Source organism: Condylura cristata, unplaced genomic scaffold (assembly GCF_000260355.1).
Source record: "Condylura cristata isolate star-nosed mole 26May11 unplaced genomic scaffold, ConCri1.0 scaffold00007, whole genome shotgun sequence".
Lineage (NCBI taxonomy): Eukaryota > Metazoa > Chordata > Mammalia > Eulipotyphla > Talpidae > Condylura > Condylura cristata.
In genome coordinates, this window is record NW_004567108.1 from 52,838,768 (window position 1) to 52,863,923 (window position 25,156).

The following is a 25,156-nucleotide window of genomic DNA, read 5'->3' on the forward strand; positions in this document are numbered from 1 at the left end:
ACCATTAACATCTTGTCTTGTAAATGTTTATATTTAATAATAAGCAAAATATTTAAAATCATAGCAAGAATATTTTCTAGCTTAAGTTAATCATTTACTAGTTCATTGGAGTGTAATCACAGAACCAATTTGCTGATTAATTTATATTTTAACTACCAGGGAGAAAGGTAGTAGTTTGCATATTCCACAGTTGACTCCATTCAAAATAATGCCATCGGTAATGAGAATGTGATGCATCTGTTTTTCATTTCACTGAGGCCAAAATTAGAAATAGGAAGCTTACAACTTCCCTAAAAGTGCTCATCTCCTTATTTAGCTATAAGAGTAGATCTCTCATAAGTTAACACACCTCTCTCTAAGAACCTTTCATTCATGAAATCACAGTTCTTTAGGGAATTCAGAGTGGAGGTTTAGGAGAAGAATCTTATATTCTGTAAATTGGGAAGTTAACTGAGACCCAACTCCATGTGTTGTGAATGCGCCTACCAGGGAGGAATACAGAGAAGGGAACTCTTTATTTCTATTCCACGGGAAAGCCTACAGGACCCAGGAGGGGCAAGAGTGTGAGCAAATGTGTAAATTGGTGGATAATAAGCAATTGGTTTGGGCAGAAGAGCCACAGAGTCCAGAGCTCTGGGATGTGTGTAATAAAATCTCCAAGTAGATGGGCAGAGCAAGCAGCCAAGAGAATTTAACCAGAACTAATAAGCTCTGTCTGTGGGGGAGACAACCTTCCCCTGAGGGGAGATCAAGCAACACAGTGGGCTGCATTGATGTGTGACATCTCTAGCACTGCTGGTGGAACAGCACCCTAAATTTCTTTAATCATAAAGGTGGGAGTGGCTAGGAATTTCATTTAGGTATTAATATTAAGAAGAACTCATTATGCTATGGGAAGATCATTTAAGTAGCTTCATTGTTTCATTACCTCAGTCAACTAATATTTATTGATTTCTGCTTTGTGCCAAGCAATATCATCATCATGTTCTGAGAATTTTATATTCTGTATTGTTACTATAAAAAGGATAATTCATTCAATATAAGCTTGATTGCCTTAAGTATCAAATTCACTGATGAGAAACCAAAACAATTCTTGATTTCTAGCAGTCTCCAACCTTTTGTGATACTTGAGCTCTTTGATTTATGTTTCTGTCTGCATCATTTGAAAGCTTCTCAACATTTATTCCAAATTGAGTTGATTCTTTGTCTCTATATAATTATATCAAATATTAATGTTTGACTTGACTTTTTACCTTCCTTTCAGTTCCCCTTAATATTACTACTTCCAGGAAGACCTTATTAAAGTACTCTCAATTCAGTAGCTGTGCATTATTATTTTCTCAAAGGTTGCTATGGAGAGAGACAAAATTCAGTGGATAGTCTTACTGTAGCAAGAGCTAGAATAAACATATGGGGTATTAATGTGGACAAAATTAAAGGACATTCCTTTTCCTACGTGGACCTTTATTTTAATAACTGTGTTTACTGTATTAGGAATCCTGGAGTGCAAATCATTTCATTTAAGCATCATCAACTCTAATGTGTGCATTGCTAGTCTCACTTTTATAATTGAAGAATTTTTTAGATTTAACTCCAGGGTGTGTAATCCCAAGTCTCAAAGAACTCTTTAGTGATAGCCATTCTGTCTCACTGTCTGCAACTTCATTGATTGATTGGTATCTTGGCTCCAATTGCCAACATATAAGTTCCATAGCCCGGTGATTTAAACACAAAATTTCTATTTCTAATAATTTCAAAGTCTAAGTAATCCAAGATCAGGCTGTCAGTTTTGATAGAGCTATAAATTTAGAATTTGTGTGAATTTGACAGAAACCAAAATGAAGTCTATCTTTTCATTACTACTGAAAATATTATTAGCTTATAGAAAAAAATTAAGTATAAATAAAACAACTTCCAGATTTGTATTTTGTAATCATATTGATAGTAAAATTTACATTTATCCAGGCCTGTATCACATATCCATGTCTTATATCACAATGAAACTGACTCTTTTAGGTAGATTTAGCATAATTTTTATTTCTAAAATTTTTATGCACATTAAATTATCACTTTAATTTGTTTATCTGATTATATGGTGGTATAGTTCACAACTGACACTTAAACAATGAGAAAAGAGAATTTCTTTTTAAAATATCCTGATTCTGATTTGCTATCAACTTGAATTGAACACACTTGTGAGTCTGTGGCAGAGATAAATGATGTTCTGAGATTAAAAAGCCAACAGAAGGCCCTCCCTGGTGGTGCAGGTGGATAAAAGCACAGCACTAAGAAGCTTAAGCCACTTCTGCATGAGTTCGATCCCCACCTGGCCCAGAGGAGATTCACATGGTGCAGCAGACCTCTCCTGACCCGCCCTTTGCTCCCCTCTGCAGTGTACTTCCTCGATCTGCCAGTTCTGCTCCCCACTCTGTCTCTGATGAATCCTCTCACCCTCCACATCTCTGTCCTGTATCCCAGTTCTGTATGCATAAATAAATAAATCTTTAAAAAAATAAAAAGGCAGCAGAAAATATTAGATTATTAGGAAAACTAGATTATTACGTAATCTCATAAGTAAAATGTATTTAATGTAATGTCTCTTTACTACTCTAACCATTAGTGCTTAACCCTAGACTTCTTTATCCAAAGGAAAACTGAAGACCAAGGTCAAACAAGCATTTGGGTAAGCCTAACTTTCTGAATAAAGTAGGGGTGGAGCTTTATAGCCCAGGGGCACATCCCAGTGAGTCCTACAAAGACTTTGCCAGTGTTTCTAGGAGTGTGGTGTGACAGCCGAGTTGATGAGGTGCTCTCTAGGCTATTTTGTATATAATACTCAAATATTATTCACTGTCACAACCAGTTAATAAAACCTGTTACTTGGTGTGGCAAGTGGGAATTAAATAAAGTGTACCCTTTTGCAGCTTTTGAAATTCATCACTATAACTACGAGCTCCTGTAGACCACAATTTTATTATTTCTGTATCATACGTTGTGGCCTCTATACATAAGCCTACACCAAAATTCAGTGGTTTAAACAACCTCCCATGAAGTAGTAAATTCAGCAAGTTACACAGCTATGGTGAAATGAAGAACCCCTTCTCTATCTTAAGTAATAGATGCATGACCTAAGGAAAACATTGGGAGCTTCCATTAGAGTCTTGTGAGATTAGGTAATAAAATTATTATTGACAGACAAATCCTGAAGCTGAACAGTCTCCTGCCAACATGAAATAAAATCTGTGGGAATGAAGGTGCCATAAGAAACCTTCCTCACTGATGTTCACAGAAACCATACAGCATATAAAAAACAATAATAGTTATAGATCATGAGTTTACATGCATGTATATTAAGTACTTTTAAATATAAATAAAACTGAAGTTTAAAATGTTTATTTTATAGAAGTTCATGTGAAATCCTCTAATTATGGATTTAATTTCCTAGTGAGGAAGAACTCCATTTTGGTCTTTAAGTAATTTGTGCAGCTCATCCACATCTGAAATACACAGTCTCTTATAAACATAAGTATTTCATTTGTTGCAGAATAATTGTTCTTTGTGCTATAAAAGAAAAATACAGCTTTGTCATAATTACTAATTTTTGTCATGTTTTGGTAAGTTTATCTCATCATTTTTGGGTATATTTTTGTAAATTGATTTTTCTTTAAAGAATGGCAGGAGAAAATGTCACTGAGAATTTTCATTGTCAAGATTCTAGATTATCAGAATCTCATGTAATACCTTGTCTCATTAAATTTAATTTATTTTTAATTGTGTTAATTTTTACTGAGGTGATGTTTGTTTATACCACTGGATGTGATTTAAAAGTATAGATATACAGGCCCTCCCTGGTGGCGCAGCAGGTTAAAGCGCCGCACTAAGAAGCTAAAGCTACTTCCCCAAGAGGTTTGATCCCTGCCTGCCCTGGAAGGTGACCACATAGCACTGTAGAACTCTCCTGACCTGCCCGCTGCTCCCCTCAGCAGTGTACTTCGTCAATCTGCCTGTTCTGCTTCCCGCTCTGTCTCTGGTGAATCCTCTCACCCTCCACATCTCTGGCCTGTACCCCAGTTCTCTATGAATAAATAAATAAATCTTTAAAAAAAAAAAAGTATAGATATACAATCTTCAGTGTTGCCTAACAGCACACCCAATATCAAATGCTGTGAATGGCCACTTTATTCTTTTTGTGTGAAAGGTACTTAAGATTATTTTTTTAATTTAGCCCTTGCCCTTGTAATTCCTTTTTTTTTTTTAAGATTTATTTATTTATGCATACAGAACTGGGGTAAAGGCCAGAGGTGCAGGGGCAGTGAGAGTCTTCACCAGAGACAGAGCGGGGAGCAGAACAGGCTGACTAATGAAGTGTATTGCTGAGGGGAGCAATGGGTAGGTCAGGAGAGATCTGCCATGCTATTTGGTTCACCTCCAGGGTTTGGGATCGAACTCATGCTGAAGTGGCTTTAGCTTCTTAGTGCTGCGCTTTAACCTGCTGCACCACATTCTTAAGAATTTTTTGCCTCAGCAATGTCTAGAATATAAATATGACTTTCTTATTTTTTTGATAGAGTTTTCTTTTTCTTTCTTTTTTTTTTTTTTTTTGGAAACTACCAAAGTAAAATCTATCTCAACATTGTAAAATTTAATTTTCATCTTAGCTTTTTAATATAATTTTATCAAAAGCATCTTGTATATTGGATTAACAATATTTAAGAGGAAGTTTAAAAAAGGATCAGCTTTTAAAATCTTAAAAGAGTGAAGTACACATTTTATTGACTAATTCTGTTTTAAAATTACATCATAAGAGTCAAGTGCCTAGACAATATTTAAGTTTCAGTAATCACTCTCATATCTCTTATTTTTCTTTATGAATTTTACTTTTTAATACATCAATTAGTATTTTATTATATTCACCTGGTATTTTTCAGCACTCAAAAATTTTAACCAATAGCGCAATAAATTTCTAGTACCAAAATTTGATTAATTTACTATTTAATTCTTTCTCTCTACATCGTTGTTTAGATTTTAGCCAAATACACCCTCAGCCTACAACTCTGGATACTAATGATTCTAACTTTCACTTAATTTATTCTTTAAAAAAAGAAAAAATATTTATTTATTTATTCATATAGAACTGGGGTACAGGCCAGAGATGCAGAGGATGAGAGGATTCACCAGAGACAGAGTGGGGAGCAGAACAGGCAGATCCATGAAGTACACTGCTGAGGGGAGCAGCAGGCGGGTCAGGAGAGGTCTGCTGAGCCATGTGGATCTCCTCCCGGGGCAGGTGGGAATCGAACTCATGCGGAAGTGGCTAAAGCTTCTTAGTGCTGTGCTTTAACCCGCTGCACAAAGGAGGGCCTCATTTAACTTATTCTTAAGAAAATTGTCAGTGCTTTTTTTTCCTACCTTTTTTTACTTTTAGTTTTGTTTTGTTTTTTTTCAATTCTTTAGTTCCATATTCCCTCTGGATTCCTTCTGACTAAACTTTGCCCAGTATGCAAAGAATAATAGTTTTTGTTTTATTTCAAAAGGCTGCCAGGGAAATTGTTTCCAGTACTGGTTAAGCCTTTTGGATTGAAATAGTGCTGGGCCCAGCATGTATCTCTCCAGGGAGTGGTTAGGAACCCATAATCTTGTACATTTTTATAAAGGTTAAATTTTCACCATTTTCTCCAAAATTTTTTATCTGTGCTACAAGTCAGAAATATTAAATCTATAAATCCTTCATAAGAAAGTTTAGGTATATTTATTTTTATTCTCTTTAGAGAAATGAAAAACATTCTCTGAGCTACAACCTAATGCCTACTACTAAATTATTTTGGCTAAATTCAACTTGTAGGGAGTAAAGAATTAACCTTTATGTTTCTTTGATCTTCCTATTAGTATGTATATAATTAGAATGTATATTTAATGTACCATGCCTAGATTATCCCTACCCCTCAGAACACATTGATTAAGTTTGAGGGTAAATCATTTTTTTTTTTTCAATTTTCAGTCATTCACAAATGTTAGTTGAGTACCTACTGTATTGATATATGTCTGTACACATATATGTGTCAGGCATATATGAACTAACTTTTTCAGACACAATGAAGGAAAGACATGTTTTCTATTTCAGCTTCACATAAAAAAAGGAATAACTTTTTAAAAATGTGTATTTCCTAAGCATGTCAGCCTCCTGCAAAACACATAAAAATTGCACATTTTACTATGCTAGGTACAAAAGAGGAGAAAGGGAGAGACATAATCACAGGCAGCTGTGCCTTAGTGACTGGAAACCAAGCATTGATTTGACCATAGCCTCAGCTCTGGAGACAAATAATCAAGTCATTATGCAGATGTGATATTATTGTTATCTACACTTTGATAGTTAAAATGTACCTGACTTTAAAAAGGAATGTGTTGTATATTAGTCATACAAAAATACTGTACTATATAATTTTTAAGAGATTTATAAACAAACAAAATATATTAGGTGAATTTTGTGTGGGTTTATTTTATTTATGCCTAAAGATAAGATACAAATTTAATTTTCAGGCATATATGTATATATATATTACCATAAATGGGATTTATAAATGGCTCTTATTTATATTGCTACCTGTGGTTCATTATTAGACTTTCTTCCTAAAACATCCAGCTCTGAAGTCATAATTCTGCCATTAACTCCCATTTCTTATTGCAGTTTACCCCATATATCTCTTTAAAATTTTCTTTTATAATTGTCATGATGTTATTTTTATTTCTTTATATATGTGATTTGTGATTTATTTTGTGGTTCCATCAGTTTCATTGTGGAAAAAAGATAATACCCTCTCAGGGCTACTTTACAAGTTAAATGTGATACTGCATTTTAAACTGTCAGAATTGTTACTTAGCTCATAATAATTGCTTATTAGCTTCTGGTTATCATTATAATTTCATATAATCAATATTTTCCCTAGATATGAAAATTTGTTTCTATATTTCCTCTCTATCTTCTATTCATTTTTCTCTTCTCTGTTTGATTTTATGTAATATAGTGTAATGTAATATATTTGTATATCGTACTAATCTATCTTATAATTATTTTTTGGTCTTCCCATACTTTTTTCTAATTCAGTTTTATTCTCTGTCATTTTAGTGACCTATTTTGCTCATTTCTGTATTTCCTTTATATAGTCCACAGGCCAAACTTTCAAGAGCTGCAGAACACTAATAACGCATGAGTTAATAATACATGGAAGATATTAAATTGTTACAGATCATACAGAATGTTTAATATAAAAGTATATAATTTCTTTTATTGCTCGATCAAGATTAATAATTAAATGTTTTCACAAATTAGACTTAAATATGAACTCTACTAATATAACTCACTTTACAAATTCATGAAATACATAGAAATTTAGAATAACTAGAATATTCTTTAAAAAATGGGAATCCTTACACATTACTTCAAGTTAGCACTAACATGTTTAATAGCCATCTTCCTGATAGAGAAGTAAAAAGCAAAGACCGGAATGACTCTTGACATGGATTCAAAATATTAAATTAGACAAAATCTATAATTAACATGGGTATCAGAAATGAACACATATTAGAATATTTGAAACTAAAATCAAATTGTCTAATATCACTTAATTTATGCATAGTGACAACATACATGATATATATGTATGTGTGTGTGTGTATTATGTGCCTACCAGTGTCAACTACATATGAGTTTTGTGTTCATTACCTCATTTATCCCCTGTTATCATTCTATTTAGTGGCTTCCCTAAGGCAACCTAACAAAACAGCCAGTTTTGCCAAGCAAGATTTTATCTCATACCAAAGTGAGCCCTTTTTCTACCAAACTATAGATTTTATAGTCCAATGACATTATGTTCTTCTTCAGATAATAACCTTAAATTTTGAAAATAGAAGGTAAATAAGAATTACCTTCATAAAGTATTAGGAAAGTAAGAATTTGTTCCCAAATTCAAGGATTCATTGAGTAAGAATATGAAATATCTCTTGCATTTTAAATGACTTAGAAACAGTGCCATTATGTATTGCACCATAATTTCAAATCAGGCACTGTTATCAATGTTAAATAATGAAAATATTTGTGTATTTACACTTAAATTAAAAGTGGTTGCCTGCTTTATATATCAAACATCTTGATAACTATATATTTTATAAACATTTTACATTTTCTGTTTTAATGTAGGAGTTTTTATATAACTTGAACTCAGTAAATGACAAAAATAACAGCAATTATTGGAGCTATATTTTTGATATACACATCCACATATTAGATATATCACATTTTCCAACACTAACAATGAAATTAATACATTGATTAGATAAAATGTATTCACCAAAGTTATCAAAGGCCATAGTTTGGTCACATCTAATCACTTGTTTGTAATATAATTTGTATGAGACACAAGGCCTCTGAAGAAGAAACGTTCAATAGATTTTGGAGATCAGATATTTTAGAAAAAGTTTAAAGATCTCTCTTAGAAGAGTAGTTATAATACTACTAAAGCGTTTACCTTTGAAAGGGCAGCAATGCTGTGGTGATTAGACTTTCATCAGTAAACAATGAATACCTGAAACTTACATGCTATATATATATAAAACATTATTATTATTTTTTTAAAGATTTATTTATTTGTGCATACAGAACTGGGGTACAGGCCAGAGGCTCAGGGGTGGTGAGAGGCTTCACCTGAGACAGAGTGGGGAGCAGAACAGGCAGATCGACGAAGTACACTGCTGAGGGGAGCAGCAGGCGGGTCAGGAGAGGTCTGCCGCGCTATGTGGATCTCTTCCAGGGCAGGTGGGGAATGAACTCATGTGGAAGTGGCTTTAGCTTCTCAGTGCTGTGCTTTAATCCGCTGCGCCACCAGGGAGGGCCTAAAACATTATTTTAATGTAATAAACACATGCATATTTAAACTTTTTTAGAGCATGCTATTTTATTTTAGGGCTTTTAAAACATTATGAAAAGATTCGTTGGTTATGAATTTGTCTTTTGGGATTACTTTTCTTCCTTCATTGTTTTGTTGACATGTTTATCTATAGCACCACATATTGCTTTTACCCATTCATCTTCAATGCATTATAATATTCCAGAGTATGTACATCCATCATATTTATAGCTTTTTTTTTTTCTGTTTAAAAATGTGTGCTCTGTGACTATTCTTCTTTAAAAGTATGTAGGAGTTTCTTTTGGATATGTAACTGACAAGTTGTAAGATAAAAAGTCACATGGATTAAAGTTAACTGTCACTCTTGAAATTGAATCTTGTGTGATTTTAGTACAGTCCTGGTACACTTTGAAGGAATGCAGCATAAGGAAAAGGGCAATGGAATTTACTGGTACATCATAGTGTGTATTGGGGATCCCTAGTATGAGTGTGTATGGGGGTGGGCAACTAGAAATTATGTCCTGCTATGGATTAAAGAAGCATAAAATATTTTATATTAGAGAAGTCTCTCTTAGGTAATAAGATGAAAGGTAGGAAATCAAAGGCTGGGGCACTGCTTCCATAATATCACCAGAACTCAGCTCTGTCTGCCATGGGAAGTGACTACTGCCCTCACTCTTAAATAGACTTCCCCGCCATGAGGCTCACACTTCATGTGAGCAGAACAAAGACAGAGTACAGAAAGCTATTCTTCTCTTCTTTGAAACTGACAAGAAGGTGGAAAAAGGCAATTTCAGTTGAGAAGGTATCTTATTTCCAGAAACCCCACCCAGAAACTTTGATTTTCACCCCATATACCAGCAGCAAATCACTAGACTGCCCCATTCTTTGTAAGTAAATGTTCTTTTATGAAGATGGGCATATTGTAACTCTGAATCTTTTGAGATTCTGTAGAGAAAGGGGATGGTAATTGATAAAATAAGCAGCAGTATGCCACAGGATGCAGGAAAGATATATATATATAAATATATGTATGCATATATATAATATATATGCACATATATATTATATATGTATATATAATATATAATATATACATATATTATATATATAAACAGATATCATTTCTCATATAGTCAGACAAAGTGTTCCTATATTTAGAATAACAAAATGAAAAATATTTAGAGAAGAAAATAAACCTTAGATTCTGAAAGTCCAAATTTGTTTTGTTAAAAATGAAAAGATACTAAAAGAAGATAAATGACTTTCTTAAGTTCATAAAATTACTGGTGGTAAAACTGTTTAGCAAACATTACTTGACTGTCAGGCAAGTTTATTTCTGTTTCCCTGTATGGATTCTTCTCTCTCTCCTTGAGGTACTTCACAAGAGGGTCATCTTAGAAACTAAATGGTATTCTCAATCTACAAAGATAAGAAAAGTGTTAAAAGGGGAACTGCTTACGAAGTTGTAAGGGGACTGTCTGGGACCATAAGGGTACCCAAGGATGAGAATCAAAGAATCATCACCAATACTAACACCCTGCAAGAGGAGGACTTGTTGATAGGGCTGCATCAATAGATGTAGTACATTAGTAGAACCATAGCCACCTCACTCTTTATGAAGTGGAAGCCCAAGATAGGAGTGCATTCTCTTTGGGTCATCTGTCAGATTTCTTCATTCACCGAACCCAACTGAATTTAGAAGCAAGAATCTGTTACTGCAGTTCATATGTGTCATTATTATTAGCAAAAAGGGAAAAAGGGTGAAGGACAGAAAAATAAGGACAAACAGCTTTCTAGTGTGATGACTTATTTGAGTCTCCAATAGAAGCCCTCTTATTTAAATAGCATAGAAGACATACAACTTTGGGTTACTCTGGCATCATAATTATCAATTCTTACTTGAGTGTCTCATCAGCATACTACTATTTTGCTTCTTTCTCTCATTCACCATGATGTGTGAATGTCAAGCTTTCTTGTATGTGGCTATATTTTGCTTTTGAAGCACCTTCGATCAGCCACATCCAAGTGCTAGCTAGATAGCCACTTGGAAAATATTCCTGTGAAACTTTCTCATCCTAGTAATTATGCTAAAGTTTCAAGATATGAGAGAAAAAGTTCATGATTTTAGGTTTGTTTAACAAAGATAATTTTCTCAGTATCACACTAAACCAGATTCTGATATGCCCCAAATGGGGAGCAAAACTTTTGGTACTTTTTCTTTAAACAAACCTAGACTGACACAATATGGTATTCACCCTAAGTTTCTGAAGGGTCTAAGAAGATAGCTCACAAAAACAATAAGCTCTTCACCACAGGTGTTTCCTGACACCAGGAACACGTATGCTAAAGGACCCTATAACATTGCTCATTTTATCTCCCAGCATTCTGTGATGAAGACAACTTACTCTTATATAATTGTGCAGTTTATATTCTGGTAATACTGCTGGGTTAGGTTATGCCAATGACACAAAGAATTAAGCATGAATTTCCAAATTAAAGTGAAGTACTTTTATAGAGAGGCAGTAGAATTTGAGTTGATTTACACCTTCTACCCAAGATGCAATTCCCAGATGGCTTATTTCCTTAAGCATTCTGTGCGCTTCCTTCTCCATGATTGTATTTGCTTTCTCTTCCCACAACTGTGTTAATTTTATGACCCAGCTGTTGATTATTATATTGATTTAACAGCATCAGATTCTAACTGGAAATTTACTATTATTTTCCAAATGGACTTACCAGCCTAAACACATGATCTTTTTCCTACCTTAACATCATTTAGAAAAGATCAGATTGCCTGGTTTTGAAAGCTGCATATAAACAATATTAAATAGATTTAGAGGTCCATTAAATTAATTTGTAAATCCATGCTACCAGCATTATTCTGCAATGTAGATGAACTCTGTGATAGGTGAAAGCCCTCATTTTATATATGCATACATAACATTTGTTTAACATACACGTATGTTAAAATATATAGAAGTATGTGTAATGGGCAAACTTTTTTGATCTTTCTGTTTACATATGCTTAATAAATGTTTTAATAAATATATTATCTGAACTTTATTGCTTGCATTTTAACAGAGTACATAATAACCCTTCTTCCTTCTTCTTATCATTTAAGACAAGATTGAAAGAAAAAATTAATTTTTTTTTGTTATTCATATGATCAATCCACAGACCTCTATTGTCTTCCCCCCACCTAAGTGTAATTCACAAGAAACAAGAGTTTTGAGGACCCACTTTTCCATATTCAAATTTGTGTGGTGATAATTTTATATGTCATTCTAATTGGAGACTTTCCAAATTTGCCAGCCTTGCTTTGTAAAAGTTTGTACCTTAATATATTTTGAATTTCTACTTTTTTCTACCTTAGTATTTGTGCTGTGGTCTAAATGAGATTTTGAAATCTACCTGACAGTTGTTGTTCCTATTGCTTTTGGTTTCCTTTCTGGGAGGTGTTTGGAGGATTGAAATTTTCCACCATTAAGTCATACACCTTTAACATGACCTTGATATTTTCCCCTCTGCACTAATGAGACCCTGGGTAGCGCTTATTTAAGGAAGTTGCTTTTGTCTGCTTGGCCAAATTAATTTGATCATAAACCTGATTTATTTATTTATTTGTTTGTTGTTTGCAATAAAACTGATTTATTTATTTATTTGTTTGCTTGTTTGTTTTTTTATTTTCACAATTCATCTATAAGGATTTTTTAAAAGTCTTTTTTTTTGAAGTATTATGATTAAAAAGAAATGCTGCATTCTTTCAGGTCACCTCCTGCAGACAATGTATTTATTATTATATTTATTTTTGCAATGAAACTGGATACAAGATCACTTTCTCTGCAATAGCGCTAGTATGACAAACAGCATTTTAAAGGTCAAATACTGTAAGACCTATTAAATGTAAACTCTAATTTCATCCTAATTCTGACCTTGATCTAACTTAGTATCAAGTACTGATAAAAATATTTCTCCTGATAGTGGCTGTAATATTCCCAAATAATAATGTTACAGAAAATCATGTGAACATAGTAGGCAGAAAAGTAAATTATTTGGGCAATTTGCTTAATAGTGAATTATAAATGCCAATTAATATACCCCAGGCCATCATCAAAAAAAAAACAACAACATTTAATCCACTGATACTTAATAATAACACACTATCTGCTTAATTCTACATTAAGGGAAAACCACGTCTATCTTTACTATCTACTGAGTTTTGAATCCTTCACAGTGTCAAACTAGTTCAAGTAACTGGCAAAACACTTCAGATATTTATGTATTTAAATGTATTTCCTGTTATTTGATCCATATGTGAAGAATGATTCTGGAAAACCCAGTATATTTTCAGATTAAGCAACAGAGAATATTCACATTGCCGTCATCTTTTTTTTTTTTTTTAAATTTGCTGGAGAGTAGTAAAGGAAATAACAGAACACAATTTCCCCTATTTACCAAAGCTTTATGACTTTTTATATGGAGAAGTTTCTGCCACTTTTATTCTCTACCCTAAAGAGAAAGTTGGAGCTATTAACAGCAGCCATTTATGCTTATTTTGTTTTTATAAGTAAGCAAAAAATAGTTGTGTTTTGTTCTTAATGTACACGATAAGAGTCAGCTTAAGCTGAATAACAATACCATTTAATTGATACTGCATATTTATATATGTGACAAGCATACTTATCTTACCAGATCTATAAGTGTTTTTACTAGGCTAGTCATATTTACACATTTAAGTGATTTTTATCTACAATGTAAATATTAGATTAGTTATTCTCACATGCAGGAAGCAAAAGTAACTTCTGTTAGATTGTCAGTTTACTTATATTGTATATGCTTTCTATCCTTTGTGTCCTCAAAAAATAAAAAATGTAAAGGATGGCAATTGCATTACTGCAATGGTGTTTTCAAATTTAACTCTCAACACTTGCATCTAGTAAAGCACAGAATGAAGACCTTTGCTTGCTCCTGGGAGAAAACAAGTGAGAAATCTGTGAATGTCTGAAAATTAGCTAGTAATCTTAGTATCCCGATACAGCATTTATGAGGGAAAAAAAGAAAAAAAAAACTAACAAACTTTAAATATTTTGTATTCTTTCAATTTTTATATCAGCATTCAAATATATGCTAAGTTGTTTATGGCTTTGGCTATATAGATATCAACTGGGAGAATAATTGATTAGTTAAAGGTATCTACTTTCAATAAATTTAAAGTTCACATTTCGTTAAAGTGGAAATAGTCTTAATGAGAGTACTTAGTTTCTTACTTATTTATTTTTGCTTCAGATGAAGCCTTCTGGCTTTTTACCTTCTAATTTATTCAAGGTAGTTATATTAACTATAATAGGTAGCCATATTAACATTATAGAATAAGATGATACTGAAATAACTAGTATCCAGTTAAATACTTTTGCTAAGTTCCATCATTGCTAGATATTTTATATGAAGGAAGTTGATTAAGAGATGGTCTCTACTCTTAGGGGGCTTTGGTTATACTGGTGAGGACATAAAATGCCAGCTTGTAGGATACAATCCCATGATAAACGCCAGCACAAATGAGAAGCTGGGTCAGCTGGGAGGGTTGAACCTGATGAATGAAGGTAGATCTTTGAGAACATTACAAAATAAGGTACATACCAAAAGACAAAAAGAGAAGACCCTGTAAAGAGGAAAGACAGCTAAAGGCATTTTGTAGCAGAGAAAACCACCCAGGTAAAGGCATGGGGGAAAGAAAATTGACTTCTTTGGGAAATTGCAAGTAGTTCCAGCTTGCAAAGAGTAGAGTCTGGGTTTATTGGAGGGGTTAGGGAAGATAAGGAGAGTTGCTGAAGAGAGCAGCAGGGCTGTATCGTGGCAAGCTTGTTGTGGTCCCTGGTATAGACCTGATGTACTCTCGTGGCCATGGGAACAATTTAAGCATGGAGGTTTGATGCCATGTAAATTTGACTTGTTGGCTGCTCCTAAGAATGGACCAGAAGGGAGCTAAGGTAAAGGTAGTAAATTGTAGTTTTTGTTATAATTTGTAGTAAATTCAGATTAGAATACTACAAGAAAAATAAAGCATTTTTTTAAAGATTTATTTGTGCATATAGAGCTGGGGTATAGGCCAAAGGCTCAGGGGCGGCGAGAGGCTTCACCAGAGACAGAGTGGAGAGCAGAACAGGCAGATCGAGGAAGTATACTGCTGAGGGGAGCAGCGGGCGGGCCAGGAGAGGTCTGCCACACCATGTGGTCACCTCCGGGGCAGGGGGGAATCGAACTCATGCGGAAGCGGCTTTAGATTCTCAGTGCTGTGCTTTAACCCGCTGCGCCACCAGGGAGGGCCAAAAAAATAAAGCATTTCTTATTGGAGTGTAGAAAGAAAACTCTTCTTCCTTTAACTGCACGTGTACTGCAATTGGAATGACTCAAAGATTAGCATGGTCTTGCTTAAGGTTAACACACAGATTTGTGAAGTCCTCCATATGTTTTTTTAATTTGATGAAGTTATGGATGCTAATTAAACTTATCATTATAATCAGTCACTTTTGCAAGTTACTATTTAGTGTCTAACAAGATGATAATAAAGCTATGACATAGTGTTGACCACAGAACTGTAATTTTCCTCTTAAATATCCTTGAAAGGAAAAGATCTGGCCTCAGAATTATTAAGGGTCACAATCAAAGAAGTGCACAGAAGCCTAGAATGGTTATTAACAATACCAAGTCATTTTCCATATTATAAATATGTGGTAATGGATGTAATCAAGTGCAACTTGTAATATGACAACAAACCAAATGACTAAGAAGTCCTGGACAATGGTATAGTGAAGGATAGATTTGGACAGTGAACTTAATACAGTATATATGTATGTTGACTGTAAATGATGAACATCTGAAACTTACATAATGCTATAATAAAATTTTACTTCAAAAAAAGGTAAACATAATAAGCTTTCTGGAAGGGAATACTAGGCAGGGAATGGGAGCTTGTTTGTAATACAGAAGGGAGGCAAAGGAAGGACTGCTTTTAATTGTTGTGTTTGTATGTTTTTGGGTATGTGTTTTGTGATACATAGGTAATTTTTCCTCAGCTTAGTAGCCTGAGAACTATCTGGGTAGGTGAAGTTGAAGTAGATACTGCTTAGCTGCTCTTTAGCTTGTATGCTTTGAGTCCACTTAGTGAAGAGAAAGGAAATACAGCCTTATGCCAATCAAGTGATACTAACTAGGATGGGGAATCAGGGACCGTAACTTCACTGGTGGTAGCAGAGTTTAGTTTGGAAACACCGAATTTGTATTATTGATTTACACTCAAACAGGAGACATCAGACAAATAGTTAGGACTAGAGGTTAGAAGAATAGTCTTGTTTTAATTAATCTTATTTGATTCTGTTCACTTAAGTACTTGAATAAACACATTTATTATTTTTGATTTATTGTTTTCCTTGTGGGAAGGAATAGTATAAAGGAAGCAGCTAAGATTAAAATTCACTGTATTTCTAGCATCTTTAGAGTTACTCCTGAACTCTGGTGACACTATCCAAGGAACCTACAGATCACCTAAGATATTTGGATACTGATTTATATGTAACACGTAGATTCTTAGATTATGACCATTCTGAGAAAATGCCATTGACTTTAACTTAATGAGACTTTAGATAACTTTAAGTCTCTTAGGAGAAGATATAGGAGAGATTCTTGAGTGGACCATTTTATCTTGATTCTGTATTTGGGGAATTGAGTACCCTTCTCTCAAACATTAATTTTACTAAGATTTTAACGGTCTCAGTGAGATTTACTGTTGCTTCAGGCTCTACTGTCCAAAAAACTGGTGACATAACATTAGAGGGAGCAGCATACTGATTGCACATAAGGGCAGCCACCGTGCCATGCCTCTTCTAGGCTGGCCTCAGTTGGTCATGTATATATGCCCACACCTAAATACACTCGGAGGACTTCGTTGATCTATGTCTCTAGTGAAGAAAGACTAGTGAAGGTGAAAGAATATGATTCATTGGAGCAGACTAATCATTTTAGAGCCAGCTTGAGAAAATAGGACATGAGTCATGGAAACAATGCACAAATCAGTAAGCATTAAATATTCACTCCCCCCCCTGCCCCCGAACAATCCCTGTTGACTGAGAAATGCATGTAATTATTTTTTTAAGGCATTCTTTAGCTTTGCAAGTCAATTTCCTTCTAAATCAGAAGTTAAGGAAGATACATCAATGTCCTGTGTGGATGATGTTGTACTGCCTATTTGTAGCAAAGTTGGCCTTCTGCCTGATTAAGATGCTGCAGATAGTGCACTAAGCAGTGTGTTCCTTTTCGGAAACATTAGGTATTATGTTTCACACCCTAAGTGGTCATAACTGTGGGAAGTGTTGACATTAGATGATATTAAAACTAGAAACAAATAAGAATTCTACTCAAAGACTTAAGGAAGCTTCATGTCTGGCAACATTTACCTTTGTATTCTATTTTTATCATACAGAAAGAGTTGACTCCTTTCCTTAAAGTAAAATAATGTTCGTTTTCTTCTCCATGCCATTTGCAAGTACTAAAAATATCATATTAGTATGATTTCAAATGATATTTCCTTTGAATGATAGTAACGCCATAGTTGGAAATGAGATAGTCACCTGTGTACTTTATTTTTTTTAGTAATTTCTAAGTTTTTATTTTCTTACATTGTTGTTCATTTTATACAATATTTTATTTCTCCCCTCCAGTGTAGCCCCATAATTTGCCCACCACCACATAACCTAGTTACCATAGTCCCTGCACTCTTCCATCCCATGTTTTGACCTCTCCTCCACCCTCTCCACTTCTGTCTTGTATGACAATTTGTCTTTTTCCCTGACCTTTTGTTTGGTTTCCCTATATTCCACCTACAAGTGAAACCATTAGATATTTTTGGTTTTCCTTCTGATTTATTATAATCCTTTCCAGCTCCATCCATGTCCATGTCGCTGCAAATGGCATGCAAATTATTTTATCTTTTTGATCTCTGAGTTGTATTCCACTGTGAGTATAATGACCCATGTACTTTTGTCCCATTTTAAAGAATTGAAAGGAGCAAATCAGAAATGGGAATTAGGTCTGAATAATAATTTTCCTTGTCTTGTAAACTGGTAGAATCAGAATCTGGAAAGACAGGAAAAAGAACAAAAATAAAAAATATAGTTTTAAATTATTTATGCCTGAGTGTTGTTGTTTGTTAAAGATTTCCAAACTAGTCTATCAGTGTATATCTGAATTCAGAGAAATGGCTGAGAAAAGATAATTGAGTCTTGAAAAGAAATCTCCCTCTCTCCCTCCCTCCCTCCCTCCCTCCCTCCCTCTTTCTCTCTTTTCCCCCTTCCCTTTACTCTCTTTCACTTTTCTATATCCTCTCACTCTTCCTCCTTCCCTCTCATGCACACATACACTCACATACTCAGACTCAGTATAATATAACTGGAGAATTGATTTATCAGACACATTTGAGACTCTGGGGATTTAACCTTTTTATGTATTAGTAAAAAGGGTATTTGGTTTCATTCCATTGATCCAGCAATTACATTTTGCCTCTCTAAAGTATTCTTTGGTATTTGAATTTTCCGTGTAGTGTTGCTTAAGATCAAGGAGACTACACCTTATAACACTTACATTTGTTTAAGGCTTATGTGGATTTAGAAGTCAAAGCAGAAAACAGTTTCAGAGAAGTAACTGACACTGACACCTTACATGCTAAGAATACACTGAGTACACATCATAGAATAAGAACATTCAGTTGGAAATTAGGCTTCTAAAAATAACTGTAAGTACTCAATACATTCTGCTTTTACACAATATTATAGGGTAGAGTATTTCCTATGCCGATCTTATTAAATAACATAATCAATATGCCAAGTTCTAGAATTACTTGAACTTGAAGGCTTTATTTGCTTGTCTGCAATTTAAGGTCAAGCCTTTAGAACTAAGTATTACATATATATACTATTTCTGATACCTGTGGTTACTTCACTGTAAATAAAAAGGATGGATATTACAGTTTCATATATATATATATGTATATGTATATATATATATACACACACATATATATAGCAACACAATAATCATTTTATTTTTCTTAAGGTAGCATTAGTTACAAATAGTGTAGAAGTTTTAGATGCACAATTTCTTACCTCAGCATCTATGTCATGTCACCATCCACCACCAGTCCACTCTCTCTACCCGTTTATAGATTCCCTCCCAACCCATCCTGTAATCACTATTTTGTTGTGAGACTCTAAAGGTTTGCTTTGTTTGTTTCTTTGGTTACTCCACTAGTGAGTAAAAACATAAGGTAGTCATCTTTCTTCTTCTGACTTATATCATTTATCTAAATCCACTCGAAGTTCATCCCTGTTGTTATAACTGACAATATTCTACCTCCTTTATAATTGAGTGTTTTTTTTTAAGCTTTATTTACTTATGCATACAGAACTGGGGTACAGGCCAGAGGCTCAGGGGCGGTGAGAGGCCTCACCAGAGACAGAGTGGGGAGCAGAACAGGCAGATCGATGAAGTACACTGATGAGGGCAGCAGTGGGGAGACAGGAGAGGTCCGCTGCGCCTGTGGATTACCTCTGGGGTGAGGATCGAACTTGCACTGCCACAGCAGCCAGCTTGCAGTGTTGCATCCTAACCTGTTGTGCCTCCCAGAGGGCCCTATAATTGAGTAGTTTTTCATTATGTATATATAGAATACCTTCTTAATCAGTTATTTATCTGTTGTCTTTGAACACTTGGGTTGTTTCTATATCTTGGCTATTGTGAAAAATGTTCATGATTATTGGGACTTTTTTCCCTCCAAATTAATGTTTTCATATTCTTTGGGAAAATATTACAGAACTAGAATTACTGGGTAATATGGTAGTTCTATTTTTATTTTTTTGAGAAACCTCCATACTGTTTACCAAAGTAGTTGCACTAATTTACATTCTCACCTACAGTGCACAGTGCCCTTACCAACACTTATTATTAATTTCTAGACTTTTTGATAATAGCTGTTCTAACTGATATGAAATGAAATCTCTGAGCAACACAGTAACTTTAACTGGTGTCATTTATCTTTTAAAATTGTGATTGAGGGCCCTCCCTGGTGATGCAGCGGGTTAAAGCACTGCACTAAGAAGCTTAAGCCACTTCCGCATGAGTTCAATCCCTGCCTGCCCCGGAGGAGATCCACATGGTGTGGCAGACCTCTCCTCCCCGCCCGCTGCTCCCCTCAGCAGTGTACTTCCTCCATCTGCCTGTTCTGCACCCCACTCTGTCCCTGGTGAATCCTCTCACCCTCCACATCTCTGGCCTGTACCCAAGTTCTATATGAATAAATAAATAAATCTTAAAAAAAATTGTGATTGAATTAACTGTAGCACAGAGAGATGGCTTTCTCTATAATTATCCACTGATCTAACAAGAATGGATTTTCCTAAAACAAAGAACTCTATGGCAGTGCTGGGCATTAGAAATCATAGTGGATGCACTTATTTTCCCCAGATTATAATAAAAATTTTCACTATCACTTTCAGAATTGAGATGACTTAGCTAATAGTTGATTTTTCCTCACAAATAACCATCTGTGAGCTGAGTACAGAATGGCAACTATTAAGGTTTATCCTAAAATGCACTGTATCTGCCACCATCATGTAAGAGAAGTGATGGAGCGATAAGGCTTCTTATTATGAGACTATAGGCTTTACCCTTATTATCAGACTAATGCGCTTTACCCTCATCAGCAAGTGAAGATAATAAAAACTGTTTTTAATCTACCATTAGGTTGTTGTGATAATCTCCAGCTCAAAAAAGATTCTTATTAAAAGTGATCTATAACTCATACTCAGTATTTTTGTTGGTAGTGTTGCTCTGGTTACTATTGATTAGTAGTAGTTATTAATAGTTACTACTATTAGTTTCCATCGAGTTCTTAAATAAGATCATGAACCCTTAAGCAAGAAACAATATTTTATATTTTTTTCAATATCTTCTTCCTTGTATATGAGATGTACATTGGGTAGTACAATATACAATAATACTTATCCATGTATAGATTTGTTTAATCTGGATTTTCATCATATCATATTGGAGATTCCGAGGCTCAATTTATTCATTAAAAGGAATAAGCTACAGATTTTCCCATATCTTGTACAATACCAACTTTCTAAAAGTCTATGCAAACATAAATGTCAGACTGTTTTAGGGAAGAAAATCATTTAATTGGTTGACTTTTACTCCATACATCACTGTCCTTTCCTGCCTCTACTACAAAGAGCCCATGCATAATAGGAACTAAAGTAGGAAGGAAACAGCAGTGAAGTTTGCTTAACATAACTTCCAAGTTACCTGGATATATGAAATGTTGGGGGGGGGGGAAACTTCCCTCTGAGAAGTAGCATTTCAAAATCTGTAAATGGTGAGGGAGTCTCTTGACTTTTACAATAATGCAAAAGCTCTTTTTAACCCCAATGCAAATAACAAATAACGGATTTACTAAGAAAGCTATTTGTCACTTTATACTTTGCTTCCCTCTCTGGCTTAGTTTTCTGTATTTTAGTTATGCTCATCTTGAAATATTAGATTTTAATAAAATCCTTCATGATTTATGTGTCTGGAAAGAGACTAGAATTGCACCTGGCAGAAGAAAGGACCATATAGGTGGATCAACACTATCAATAAATTGAAACCCTCATTTCAGATATCTCTTAGGTGAAAATCGCCTAAATACCTTATTATGTATCATTTCTTTTATATACAGTTATTTTATGTGGCAGTTTTGTATAAATCCTCTCATTTAGTTTTCATAAAAAGTACAGATCCTGGCCCTCCCTGGTGGCGCAGCGGGTTAAAGCACGGCACTGAGAATCTAAAGTCGCTTCCTCATGAGTTCTATTCCCACCTGCCCCGGAGGTGACCACATGGTGTGGCAGACCTCTCCTGACCCGCCCGCTGCTCCCCTCAGCAGTGTACTTCTTGATCTTCCTGTTCTGTTCCCCACTCTGTCTCTGGTGAATCCTCTCACCCTCTGCATCTCTGGCCTGTACCCCAGTTATGTATGCACAAATAAATAAATCTTTAAAAAAAAATAATAAAAGCAAAGTACAGGGCCCTCCCTGGTGGCGCAGCGGGTTAAAGCACAGCAATGGAAAGCTTAAGCCACTTCCACATGAGTTCGATTCCTGCCTGCCCCAGAGGAGATCCACATGGCGATGCAGACCTCTCCTGACCCGCCCGCTGCTCCCCTCAGCAGTGTACTTCGTCTATCTGCTTGTTGTGCTCCCCACTCTGTCTCTGGTGAATCCTCTCACCCTCTGCATCTCTGGTCTGTACCCCAGTTCTATATGAATAAATAAGTAAATCTTCAAGAAAAAAGTACAGATCCTTTTCTCAATATCCCATTTGTTGTACAAATTGACAGATATATAAATTAGAAAGTAAAGTTGATGCCTTTGTTTTAGTGTGGTAATAAAAATTTGTATAACAAAATCATATATTACCTTATGACCTAGTCATTGAAAATCCCTCCCAAGTACTACTCTGAAGCTGAAAAGATGTTTGTCACTCTTCTGCCTCTATGTCTCAAGTTGCTACATTTTTAAGAACAAGAGTTTGAGCCTAGCAAAAAGGATTATAGATTGCCATCTTCACCTAAATTTCACTTTCATCTTAGTGGTTGTTAACAGTGCCACATGCTAACACCTCTCACTAGTAGAATGAAACAACTTGAGAATGCTATCAGAAGGGATGACATATTCATTTGAAGATCATCAGTGAAACCTTGCTTTATCTTAGATCCCTATGATTAATTTAAAAGTACATTTAAATAATAGCTTGGGGAATATGGGTGCATTGTTTACTTCTCTCTGATGTTAAGTGAAAGTTAACAGCATCAGTCTTTCATATTGAACCCAATTCACCTGGACCTTCCATACCCTGTATAGGATTAGTCTCTGACAAGAATTCTCTTCTGAATGAGTATGCATTTTAGATGCTAGAATAAGTTGTACTTTGCAGACTTCAGAGGTAAGGAGGAGAACCCTTGGGAATTTCTTGGCCAATAGGAAAATATAAAAGTGAAGAATGATTCTCTGACTAAACCATCTTTATTGACCACACATTTTTTTAATAATACAATAATTTATTTTTACATAATTTTGTGCATTTTCCATCTCAGTTATAATCCCTGTGGGTTCCCCATCCCCAAATCACCTGTGTGCCATCACCATAGTCCAGTGCATTTCCCTCCCCGCACTGTTTTTGATCCCATTCCCCATTCCACCTCCGTAATGAGCACATATTCTCAGAGAATTTCCTTCACAGATTTTCTTGGAGGAAAATCTGATACAATTGTTCATCTGAATTTCTTTAGTGTTCATAAGGACCCTTTTTGCTGGTGAGATAAAAATATACACCTTAAGGAATTTCTGGACCGTGGTTATGCTCTTAAAGTGTTTGAAAATCCTACTTTGTAATTTATCATAATAAATTATGAAATAAATGACTACGATTGTTGGAATTGAGGTTTATACTAGTTCAGAAAGACCTGTGTGGGGATTCCATCTTTCATACCTACAAAGATATAAAATGTTGAGCAAATTTCTTAATTTTTCTAAGCTTTGCATTCCCTTCCTTGGATAATGTCAGGTTTCAAGAATGTTATGTGGAACCATGAGATGATGTAAATAGTGCCTTGCAAGTAGTAAGTGCACTGTGTATGCTACCATCTTCCATTGTGCCTTGATGTCTTGATTTGTGGTCTGTTCTATTAAAAGTATTCATGAAAGCATAAAAAAATGAGTTAACACACAAATCAAATTAAAAAACTAATTTATCAATTTGCTTAATTTTTATTTGAAAGTAATGCACCAACATTAAAAGATATTAAAGAAAATACATCCATGATGTAAAACATCATTAAATTTTAATTCCTAAAACTACTTATTGCTCTGTTGTTTTTTATCATCATTACTGAAGCAGTAAAAAGTACATTTGGAACTGGAAGAATTAATTGACCAGAGAACAAGTCTAGAACAAGTCTCAAAATAACCAAACATCCTTCATTTCATGGCAACACCATTTTAGTTATGCACTAACTTAATGTTTTATTGTTATAAACTATTTGTATCCTCATGTGAAAAAAGTTTATGAAAGAGGTAAAAATGTTTGCATGGAGATCATAACACTACGGATAAGAAGGAATATTTTTCTACATGAAAAAATATATAGTTGTATCTCTAATTTTAAAAAGTATTATCACTGTAGATCTATGGTATTTATTTGTATATATTGCAACTGAGTAAAAATGTATTTTCCAAGAATGCAAAAGTTTGTTATATGAACTGAAGGGAAACAATTAACTATTTGTTTTTAAGATTTATTTATTTATTCATACAGAACTGGGGTACAGGTCAGAGATGCGGAAGGTGAGAGGATTCACCAGGGACAGAGTGGGAAACAGAACAGGCAGATCCACGAAGTACACTGCTGAGGAGAGCAGCGGGTGGGTCAGGAGAGGTCTGCCATGCTACGTGGATCACCCCCGGGGCAGGCGGGGATTGAACTCATACAGAAGTGGCTTAAGCTTCTTAGTGCAGTGCTTTAACCCGCTGTGCCCAGGGAGGGTCACAATTAACTAATTCTTAATACATTTATATTAATGTGAGACATTGCTCGATAATAATTAAATCAGCAAAAGTGCCATGTTGGAGGTTTTGTTTCTTTTTCTTGTGGAGTTAATATTTTCTTGCACAGCACTATCTCATGGGGGAAATGTTACATCCTAAGTGTTTGTTTGTGTTTAAGAAATATTGTTTTTCTTCACTGTTTCATTTTGACTAATACCCAGTCTCGCTGGCAGTTATTTCCCCAAGTTTCCTTAGGAATTGCTTACACACAATTTCCAACTAAGTAATTAAATATAGGGTGATGTCATTGAATTTATCATCACTTGTCTTCACACTGACATCATCACATAGTATGGTTTGTAGCAAAAAGTCACAAACAATTGTTCAATTAAGATAGTGACCTCCCTATAGGTGCTTGTTACATGTCTGATTGTAATATCTATATGAATCCATTAATTGTAGGAAACATACTTCAAATAATATAAAATTAACCTTTAAAAACAGTGATATTTCCCCCCAAAAGTAGATGACTGGATAAAAAATATGTGGTACATATATACAATGGAATATTACTCAGCAACCAAAAAAGAGAAACGCATGTCTTTTGCAGCAACTTGG

The 25,156-nt window shown here is 34.7% G+C and overlaps 1 protein-coding gene across 1 annotated transcript in view; it reads left to right on the top strand.

Moving 5' to 3' along the window:
- The window catches only part of HCN1 (hyperpolarization activated cyclic nucleotide gated potassium channel 1), a 350,252-nt gene that overhangs the window by 228,190 nt on the left and 96,906 nt on the right, over positions 1-25,156 (top strand). The window lies entirely within an intron of this gene.